Source organism: Salvelinus alpinus, chromosome 6 (genome assembly GCF_045679555.1).
Source record: "Salvelinus alpinus chromosome 6, SLU_Salpinus.1, whole genome shotgun sequence".
NCBI lineage: Eukaryota > Metazoa > Chordata > Actinopteri > Salmoniformes > Salmonidae > Salvelinus > Salvelinus alpinus.
This window is the reverse complement of record NC_092091.1, coordinates 36,513,147-36,525,310: the sequence shown is the minus strand read 5'-3', so window position 1 is coordinate 36,525,310 and position 12,164 is coordinate 36,513,147.

Here is a 12,164-nt window from a genome sequence, read left to right as displayed (position 1 = left end):
CCTCAATTTATACATAATCCGCAGCATAATTAACGTGACCGTGCTTAAAGAGATATTCAATGTCTGATTTGTTATTGTAACCCAACTACCAATCACTGTGTCACGGCCGTCGTAAGAAGCGGACCAAGGTGCAGCGTGGTCAGCGTACATATTCCTTTTATTTTGGTATGACACCAACAAAAACAATACAAAAACGACCGTGAAGCTTAAGGGCTATAGTGCCACAAACAAAGACAACTACCCACCTCGAAAGGAGGGAAAAAGGGCTACCTAAGTATGGTTCCCAATCAGAGACAACAATAGACAGCTGTCCCTGATTGAGAACCATACCCGGCCAAAACATAGAAACACAAAATCATAGAAGTAAAGGACATAGAATGCCCACCTAAATCACACCCTGACCAAACCAAAAAGAGACATAAAAAAGGCTCTCTAAGGTCAGGGCGTGACACACTGCTTTTCTTTATTAGGCTTTCGAAAAGCTCCCTGGTCTTTAGGGACCTTACAGATGTTGTATGTATGGGGGACAAAGGAAGAGGTAGTTATTAAAAAATCATGTCAAACCCTATTATTGTCACCCCTTTTACATCTAACTTATTATGTGATTTGTTAAGCCACATTTTACTCCTTGCCTAAACAAAATGGTTGAATACTTATGCAACAACTATATTTGAGTTATTGCATTTGTATTAATGTGTAAAAATGTGTATAATTTTATTTTCACTCTGACATTATGGAGTATCTTGTGTAGATCAATGACAAAAAAACAAAAACCTTTAAATCTATTTCAATCCCACTTTTTAATGCAACAACAGGTAAAAATAAATCAGATTGTGGTGAATACTTATGAAACCAACTGTACATACAGGTCACCCAGAGATACAGAGAGATTGTGTTGAGAGGCCCCCTGCACTCTCCTCCTGTCTGTGTTATTGACAAGGAGAGGCCTCTGAGTGAAATACTGCTGCTACCTCGATTGTGCCCCAAATGGCACCCTATTCCATATGTAGTGCACTACTTTCGACCAAGCTCTCTGGTCAAAAGTAGTGCACTATATAGGGAATAAGGTGCCATTTGGGACTCAGCCCTTGTTTCAGCAGATAACCAATTAACCAATCTGAGCATTATAGGATAGCTACAGTGGCAAGGCCTGCTCTATCCCCATCTCCTCCATTTAGATAATTGAAGGATTGGAAAAGCTATCCCACTTTAAACCTTAGGAATGGAGAGGAGCAAGCAATCCCATCACGCATGTCTTCGCCATGACCATCCCCAACTTTCTCTGAGGATGTGTCCTAAATGACACCCTATTCCCTATAAAGTGCACTACTTTTGACCCAAAGTAGTGCACTATATAGGGAATAGAATGCCGTTCGGGATGCAGACTTTCTCTTTCTCCTGTCACATGATATTTGATTGACAGCTATTTATTTTTAACTATCCTCCCACATCCCCACTGGGTTATATTTATGTTATTGTGATTTGAGTGGCTAGTTGGAGTGGAGGGGGCATGAGGGGGTTGAGAAGTACAAACTACCTGAGCCATGGGGGGCGGGGGGTAGAGAAAAAGTGATGCGGAAGAGGGGCAATGAGAGATACTGAAGACAGGGAGGACAAGCAGAGGATGGAGAGAAAAAGAGAGCGAGAGAATGAAAGACAGAGATGATAGAGAGAAAGACAGTAAGAGAGGGCGAGAGAGAGGATGGATGGAGAGAAACAGAGAGGAAGAGAGACAGCAGGACAGAGAGACAGAGAGGATGGAGAGAAAGACAGAGAGGGTGAGAAAGGAGAGCCTGTCACTTGGAATCAGCGTCACAGAGCAGGTGGAGAGAGATAAATGTCAAAGGACTCTCGGCAAAATAAAATACAACTCCTCCTGCTCTCTGCTCATCCAGCCCTTTACAGCGAGGCACCACGCAACCACAGCCTCTGAGTCCCCTGCCCTTTTTTAAAATGGAGACACAGTCACAGCAACATGAAAACCCTTGACATGTTACACAATATATGATATTCAATCACAGTGTAAACAAGGATCAAGAGGAACCCGTCAATTGAAATGGGTCTGTATCCAGTTAGGGAGAATGGGGAGACATGAGAAAATGTGTGCATACTCTTAGGTGTTATATTGTGGAGTTGGCATGTCTCTGTGAGCTTTTTTCTAATATTCATTCTTTTTTTAAATCTCACGAAAGAACAGAGGTTTTTCGTGTCATATTTTCCTAAATACGCAAATAACACTAGCCTACCTGGAAAGGACTAGTAAAAGTGAAGTAAGAGATCCAGAAGTTTGTCCTGATGTCCATTTCTGTGTTTGAGTGTCACAGCTGCAGAGTGTTTGAGTGTCACAGCTCTAGGCCCTTACATACCCAGAGCCACTCTCCATACCCACCCAAAATAACAGAGACGGATCCAGGAGTGTGCAGCCAAGTAACTGTTGCAGGAGCTGGAGTAGCCAGCATTTTTCTGGTCTCATTTGCATTAATGAAGAGGCTGTTCCTTGTCGGAATGTGTTTTATCCGGCTCACACAATCCCTGGGCGATCCCTCTCCTCGGACCGCCGGGAGAATCCGACTGTCAGAGCCGACAAGACAAATGAATCCCGGTGTCAGTGCCGAGTGGCTCCACGATGACAGATTGAGAAGAACTGTCCCTCTGTCGACAGGCATGCTTTATTTTCAAATTAATAAATCTGAATAAAATATTTTATCCTTCGTTATAAGTGCTGCCTGTCTGACAGCTCTGCTGACTGGGGGAGGGGGAGGGAGGGGAGGAGGAGGGGAAGGATGCTGGTGAAAACAGCTTGTTCCCCAATCCACCTGGGCTTCAGCTGTGTGTTTGTGATGTGCTGTAGAGGCCCGTGCGTGTGTGTGCGTGCGTGCGTGTGTGTGTGTGCGTGTGTGTGTGTGTGTGTGTGTGTGTGTGTGTGTGTGTGTGTGTGTGTGGGTGTGGGTGTGGGTGTGGGTGTGGGTGTGGGTGTCTGTGTCTGTGTCTGTGTCTGTGTCTGTGTCTGTGTGTGTGTGTGTGTGTGTGTGTGTGTGTGTCCTACACATTTGAAAATGGGCTTGCATAAACAGAATCGGCAATTTAGTGCTATACTAAAAAAAAAAACGGTTAAAATTGTAATGACTGCAGTTATGATTCTACGACTACTAAAATTACCACAATAAAAATGTACAATACACAGTGGCAGATATAAGCTGTATTACATATTTATATAATCAAATCAAATGTTATTAGTCACATGCGCCGAATACGACAGGTGTAGTAAACCTTACAGTGAAATGCTTACTCACGAGCCCCTAACCAACAATGCAGTTGAAAAAAAAATATGAATAAGAATAAGAAATAAAAGTAACAAGTAATTAAAGAGCAGCAGTAAAATAACAACAGCGAGACTATATACAGGGAGGTACCGGTACAGAGTCAGTGTGCGGGGGCACCGGTTAGTCGAGGTAATATGTACATGTAGGTAGAGTTATTAAAGTGACTACGCATAGATTATAACAACAGAGAGTAGCAGCGGTGTAAAAGGGGGGGCAATGCAAACAGTCTGGGTAGCCATTTGATTAGATGTTCAGGAGTCTTATGGCTTCGGGGTAGAAGCTGTTTAGATGTCTCTTGGAACTAGACTTGGCGCTCCGGTAATGAGGGCTTATAAGAAAATGAATATACATGAATACCCTGTCAAATGTGTTGCATCACATTGTCATATACCTCAACATCAATATAATCACCACTCTGATCTCATATCAGATTCTAACATGATCTACTGTATCTAAAATGCTAAACGGCATTGTATTAAATAAAAATGGATTGATTAAAAGTCAAGTGTTTAGCAATGGATCGATAGATAGTCTCCAAACAAACTCTTGCCCACCATTTATGACAGACGGATAATAAAAAACATGTCAATACATGTACACTGTTTCATTAGAATGTGTTGAAGGACAGATTGAAAATAAAGGTGCAAGTTGGAAGCAAATAAGGTTATTGAGAGCGGTCTCTGAAGAATCATAAGTGGGATGGTTCTTCAGGACTGGAATTGAATAGCCCTGCTGTAGGGTTTTAAGCCTTATTTGCATATTTCCCAGGGTCCTTTTCAAGTAAATGTTTTAGTTACCAGTACCACCCATTACTGTGTTTGCTAGTGACAGAGACATGATTGTGAAAATGTTGTCATTATATTATGTTCTTTACAACAATACTTATTAAATAAATCCTTCTTTTGGGGTTTTATTTTATCCCAATACAGTTTGAAACTCATGATTTATATGGCACATTATGCTTGCTTGCAAGGTGATGTGTATTTCCTAATGGAATCCAGACAGTGGGGTTAGCCAACATTTACTCATCCTCAACCTGCATTAATAATGACTACCAGTGTTAGGAAGACTATGAGACTACCTTAACCATGTTAACTGGCACAACCATTTCAGTAACATGAGCAAAATGTCCAAGTAACAGATTGGAATAGTTTACAAAAATTGTATGTTATTTACATTTGAGTAGCAAACGATTAATGAATCAATCAATGTACATGCAAAAACATAGATATTGAAACAAACAATTCTAAAAATCAACCAGCAATAGAGCATGCTGGGAAATATGATAATGATGGGCATGGTTTTGGTTCAACTCAGGTTATTAATACTAATAATGGGGTTATTTTATACCACTGAGTGTTAATTTAAAGGACACTTCATTAAATATAACAGGCTTTTAAAATGTCTACAAAAAATATCAGCACTCATTTCGTGGAACGACCCAAATATCAGTAGTCGTTATAAAAGTTTCCCATATACACTGCATTCGGAAAGTATACAGACCCCTTGACTTTTTCCATATTTTGTTACGTTAAAGCCTTAATCTAAAATTGAATAAATCGTTTTTTACCCCTCATCAATCTACACACAATACCCAATAATGACAAAGCAAAAACAGGTTTTTAGAATATTTTGCAAATGTATAAAATAAAAAAAACTGAAATAGGACATTTACATAAGTATTCAGAAACTTTACTCAGTACTTTCTTAAAGCACCTTTGGCAGCGATGATGCTACAAGCTAGGCACATATGTATTTGGGGAGTTTCTCACATTCTTCTCTGCAGATCCTCTCAAGCTCTGTCAGGTTGGATGGGAGGGTCAATGCACAGCTATTTTGAGGTCTATCCAGAGATGTTAGATCGGATTCATGTCCGGGCTTTGGCTGGGCCGCTCAATAACATTCAGAGACTTGTCCCGAAGCCACTCCTGCGTTATCCTGGCTGTGTGCTTAGGGTCATTGTCCTGTTGGAAGGTGAACCTTCACCCCAGTCTGAGGTCCTGAGCACTCTGGAACAGGTTTTCATCAAGGATCTCTCTGTTCTTTGCTCCGTTCATCTTTCCCTCGATCCGAACCAGTCTCCCAGTCCCTGACTCTGAAAAAGATCCCCAGAGCATGATGATTTCCTCCCGATTTCCTCCAGATGTGAGAGTTCAGTCTTGGTTTCATCAGACAAGAGAATCTTGTTTCTCATGGTCCGAGAGTCCTTTAGGTGCCTTTTGGGAAACTCCAAGCGGGCTGTCATGTGCCTTCTACTGAGGACTGGCTTCCGTCTGGCCACTCTACCATAAAGGCCTGATTGGTGGAGTGCTGCAGAGATGGTTGTCCTTCTGGAAGGTTCTCCCATCTCCACAGAGGAACTCTGGAGCTCTGTCAGAGTGACCATCAGGTTCTTGGTCACCTCCCTGACCAAGGCCCTTCTTCCCCGATTGCTCAGTTTGGTCGTGTGGCCAGCTCTAGGAAGAGTCTTGGTGGTTCCAATCTTCTTCCATTTAAGAATGATGGAGTCCACTGTGTTCTTGTGGACCTTCAATGCTGCAAAAATGTTTTGGTACCCTTCCCCAGATAGGTGCCTCGACACAATCCTTTCTCGGAGCTCTATGGACAATTTCTTCCACCTCATGGCTTGGCTTTTGCTCTGACATGCACTGTCAACTGTGGGACCTTATATTGACAGGTAATGCCTTTCCAAATGAAGTCTAATCAATTGAATTTACCACATGTGGACTCAAATCAAGTTGTAGAAACATCTCAAGGATGATCAATGGAAACAGGATGCACCTGAGCTCAATTTCAAGTCTTATAGCAAAGGGTCTGAATACTTATGTAAATATGGTATTTCTGTTTTTTCATTTTTAATAAATGTGCAAAGAGTTCTAAAAACCTATTTTTGCTTTGTCATTTTGGGGTATGGTGTGTAGATTGATGAGGATTTTTATTTATTTAATCCATTTTAGAATAAGGCTGTAACGTAACAAAATGTGGAGAAAGAGAAGGGGTCTCAGTACTTTCCTGAATGCACTGTAAAGAGCAGAGACAAGAGACAAGGAAAGATAGGAACATAGAAATTTAGAAATATAGCAAGCAGGATTAGCCCTCTGTCATTTACATACTATCATGTAGAAATGATAAAGAAAATTTGATTTCTCAGGATTTAAAAGGATTCCATCCTATACATTGTGGCCCCTCATAATCACCCCTCTGAGGCAGGAGTAAGGCATGATGAGGGGGGAGGGTGGAGTGTGTCCAGTATGAATCATTGTAGATGCTCATACACTTTATGAGCTTTACTTTGACAAAACTTTGTTTGATTGTAGTGCGTAATAGTATCCGGTTTTTGTCTTGTCATTCGTCAATACAATGGCTGTGCAGGTGCCTTATATTGCGCGGAGGGAGCTCCCATCTCACTTTGTTCATGGTGCCGGCCAGACTTGTTTTATTTGTAAGCTACTTGTTCGCCAATGACCATGGCCTCGGAGGTGTAGGTTCAGGCTGAGGCTCAGAATCAGAAGAATAAACATCAGAGATGTCATGATTAATTTCTTCCCCACCATCTGAGTAATTTTCATTCAGATCTTGTTGCGTCTTGTGTGCATCCATAAGTCTTGGTCTTCTTGCCATTGTAAATTATGTACACTCTCACTGTGTCCTCCAAGTAGGCCAGAGTAGACTGATTTGGTGGACTGATATGGGGTACATACCATTTTCACATTATAATTAGAATATATCAATACAATAGAATGGCCCACCATGTTCTTCATTCACAATCGATGATTACATTATAATGCATTGTTTGCTTCCCCTCACTCATCAACTCATCAACCCATTCTCCCCCTTTCTCTCTCATCATACTTTACTTAATTTATGTAATCTGTGGTTACAATATACACTACAGTTCAAAAGTTTGGGGTCACTTAGAAATGTCTTTGTTTTTGAAAGAAAAGCAAAACATTTTACCATTAATATAACATCAAATTGATCAGAAATACAGTGTAGACAATGTTAATGTTGTAAATGACTATTGAGCTGGAAACGGCAGATTTTTTATGGAATATTTATAGGCGTACAGAGGCCCATTATCAGCAACCATCACGCCAGCCCAATGGCACGTTGTGTCAGCTAATCCAAGTTTATCCTTTTAAAAGGTTAATTGATCATAAGAAAACCCTTTTGCAATTATGTTAGTACAGCTGAAAACTGTTGTTCTGATTAAAGAAGCAATAAAACTGGCCTTCTTTAGACTAGTTGAGTATCTGGAGCATCAGCATTTGTGGGTTCGATTTCAGGCTAAAAATGGCCAGAAACAAAGACCTTTCTTCTGAAACTCGTCAGTCTATTCTTGTCTGTGAAATTAAGGCTATTCCTTGTGAGAAATTGCCAAGAAACTGAAGATCTGGTACAACGCTGTGTACTACTCACTTCACAGAACAGCGCAAACAGGCTCTAACCAGAATAGAAAGAGGAGTGAGAGGCCCCGGTGCACAACTGTTCAAGAGGACAAGTACATTAGAGTGTCTAGTTTGAGAAACAGACACCTCACAAGTCCTCAACTGGCAGCTTCATTAAATAGTACCCGCAAAACACCAGTCTCAACGTCAACAGTGAAGAGGCGACTCCGGGATGCTGGCCTTCTAGGCAGCGTTCCTCTGTCCTGTGTCTGTGTTCTTTTGCACATCTTAATCTTTTCTTTTTTATTGGCCAGTCTGAGATGTGTTTTTTGCTTTGCAACTCTGCCTAGAAGGCCAGCATCCCGGAGTCGCCTCTTCACTGTTGACGTTGATACTGGTGTTTTGTGGGTACTAATTAATGAAGCTTAATGACACATCACTGAATACCACTTCACATATTTTCAAGCATCATGTTAAGTAAGGGTATGCTTGTCATCGGCAAGGACTAGGGAGATTTTTAGGAAAAAATTTATGGAATAGAACTAAACACACAACATGTTTTCACATGTGCTCAAATGTTTTCACGTGTCGTTTCATGTTGCTTTTACATGTTGTCATATGTGACTGACCGGCTCGATTTGGTCTCATGTAGCAAAATTTGAAATTGTGTTTTTTACATTGGATAAAAGTAGAGACTAAGGGCTAGAAAATAGTATATCATACACTACAGTTGAAGAACAATGGGAAAGTAATTCTGCTTTGAAAGTTTATCAACTTTTAACCTCACTTTTGAGAAAAGGGACCTTGAATGTTTTGGTACACCTACTGGAGAGCTCTTCCGTGTCTACACCCATTCAGCATCGTTCACACCCTCTTAAGCCTTAGCCCCACCCATCTCTTTTAGGATTCACATGTGAGGCCATGTACTAAACAACCAAAGATTTCAAGACTAAATGCTGGTTTATAATATTTCTATCGACAGTTGTTGCAGTGACGTCAGGAACATTCTATTGTGGGGTATTAACACCAATAAGCGCATCCGTAAAAAAAAATATATATATATATATTTCACCTTTATTTAACCAGGTAGGCCAGTTGAGAACAAGTTCTCATTTACAACTGCGACCTGGCCAAGATAAAGCAAAGCAGTGCGACACAAACACAGAGTTACACATGGGATAAACAAACGTACAGTCAATAACACAATAGAAAAATCTATATACAGTGTGTGCAAATGTAGTAAGATTAGGGAGTTAAGGCAATAAATAGGCCATAGTGGCGAAATAATTACCAGTTCACTGGCTAGCCAGTTCAAATAATGACCATATCATGTAGCTGAGAATGTCTTCACTTTAGCTAATTTGTCTTCATTATTAGAGCAAAATAAATTCCCAGCAAGATCATTATTTACAAGTTAATGTCAAGCCAATTACAGAAAATAACTTAGGGTTGTGAGAGTGATGAAATAAAAGCAGGGCATTCTACCGGATAATTTTCAAACTTGTATACTTTCTCGTTGGCCTAAAGTCATATCCTAGTCTGACTTTAGTGCAGGGCATGGTCTTCACATTACCGTCTCTGGTAAACACATACTATATCAAATAAAATCAAAGTTTATTTGTCACATGCACAGGACACAGAAGGTGTAGTGAAATGGTTACTTGCATAGTGGAGTCTTTTGTTTAGACATGTAGCTAGCTAAACAATGAACCATAATGACAACTCATAACGTTACCACCCTACATGAATCTGCAGGTAGCTAACCAACCAGGTTCAATGTTAGCTACCTAGCTAACATTAGGATATAACTAGCAATGCAAATGGCTCTGAGATACAAATAATATTACTACACAGATCATACATGTAAAGTTAACTAGCGAGCCAGCCAGCTAACATTAGCTAGCTAACAGTATGCTTTAACTTTAAATGAAAATGACTTTCTGACAAAATTAGAAACGTATAATATCTGAAAATGTAGTTAGCTAGACTATCTTACCCATATACATGGATGGACCTCCCTCTATGTCACGAATGCCATAGTTGCCCTTAGTTTGAAGATGTAATCCAGAGACGTGTTATATACAACAGCATTCGGGTTTGTTCTCTTTTTGACTCCCTCTGCATATTTGCAATCAAATGTCTACATTTTCTCCATCTCCTTAGATATCATACTTTAATTCTACCGGTCATTCCACTGATTTCAAAACTCGGTCCTTCAGAAAGTGGAGAGCAAAACTTTTGCAGTTCTACCACAGATAAACTCAGCAAAAAAATAAATGTATCTTTTTCAGGACCCTGTCTTTCAAAGATAATTCATAAAAATCCAAATGACTTCACAGATCTTCATTGTAAAGGGTTTAAACACTGTTTCCCATGCTTGTTCAATGAACCATAAACAATTAATGAACATGCACCTGTGGAACGGTTGTTAAGAAAACTTGCAGACAGTAGGCAATTAAGGTCACAGTTCTGAAATCTTAGGACACTAAAGAGGCCTTTCTACTGACTCTGAAAAACACCAAAAGAAAGATGCCCAGTGTCCCTGCTCATCTGCGTGAACATGCCTTAGGCATACTGCAAGAAGGCATGAAGACTGCAGATGTGGCCAGGGCAATACATTGCAATCTCCGTACTGTGAGATGCCTAAGACAGCACTACAGGGAGACAGGACGGACAGCCGATCGTCCTCGCAGTGGCAGACCACGTGTAACAACACCTGCACAGGATCGGTACATTCGAACATCACACAGGTACAGGATGACAACTACAACTGCCCGAGTTACACCAGGAACGCACAATCCCTCCATCAGTGCTCAGACTGTCCGCAATAGGCGCAGAGAAGCAGGATTAAGGGCTTGTAGGCCTATTGTTAGGCAGGTCCTCAGCAGACATCACTGGCAACAACGTCGCCTCAAACCCACCGTTTCTGGACACTCCAGCATGACAATGCAACCAGCTACACTGCTCGTTCTGTGCATGATTTCCTGCAAGACAGGAATGTCAGTGTTTTGCCATGGCCAGCGAAGATCCCGGATCTCAATCCCATTGAGCACGTCTGGGACCTGTTGTATCAGAGGGTGAGGGTCTAGGGCCATTCCCCCCAGAAATGTCCAGGAACTTGCAGGTGCCTTGGTGGAAGAGTTGGGTAACATCTCACAGCAAGAACTGGCAAATCTGGTGCAGTCCATGAGGAGGAGATGCACTGCAGTACTTAATGCAGCTGGTGGCCACACCAGATACTAACTGTTACTTTTGATTTTGAACCCCCCTTTGTTCAGGGACACATTATTCAATTTCTGTTAGTCACATGTCTGTGGAACTTGTTCAGTTTATGTCTCCGTTGTTGATTCTTGTTATGTTCATACAAATATTTACACATGTTAAGTTTGCTGAAAATAAACGCAGTTGACAGTGAGAGGATGTTACTTTTTTTGCTGAGTGTAGAACAGCAATTGAAAAATATTTGGTTCTACTACCTGATATCTTTCAAAAAAACGCGTTAGAAAGTATTACCTACACATACTGACCAGCTCATGTTATATACAGAAGCATGCTACATGGCAGACCAATCCGCACTCATCTCTCGGGCATGTCCAGCCCATTCATTATCTCAGCCAATCATGGCTAGCTGGAAGGTTTCTGGCTTTATCCATGGCTAAACCAACTAGGCTCGTAATTTAACAATTGTATTCGTTTTTACATATCCATACAAGTTTGTTTTTAAGGCACGTTAAAGGTCACGTGTTCCAGAAGGCAGTTATGCCCAAAAATGCATTTTGATAAAAATAAATAAAAAGTTTACGTTCAAATGGCTCTCCTGTGAAGTAGTGACGTGCGACAGTACTTTACAGTACTTTCCTGAAACTAGTCACATATGTTATAACATTAACTTCAAATAAGAGCAGAGGATCACATATGAAATTCATATGTTTTTTCTGTAAGGGAGGACATGTACGGTGAAATGCCGTCGTAAATTCAACACAACAAATTTGCTGGTTTTTGTTGTTTGAATTTTTGTATATTCTCTGCTGTTTATTGTGTTGTCTGGTAGGTCAGATTTCCAAAGTATTCATTGCACATGGCAAAATAAACTTGAAACAAATCAAATATAGAGACATGTCCAGTAAAATACACTACATAAAGATTAATAGTAAATGACAGTAAAGGGCATTACTGGGGACATGACTTGCAATGTCGAGCCATACCAGTTTTGTGACCTTTCTGTAGCTTCCTCAAACAAAATACATGCTTCAAAGGAAATTCTAGTTGGTCTGCACCATGAATTTCAAACGTACGTATTATACTTTTCTAATAATGTATATGATTTACGAGATTTATCAAAAATATTTCCACACTTATAAATTCTTAGACAATTAAGCACATAACAGAACTTCAGTAACATTATCTTGAACTATCATTTCACTACCGTTGAATCAGGTTACAAAGAGAATGT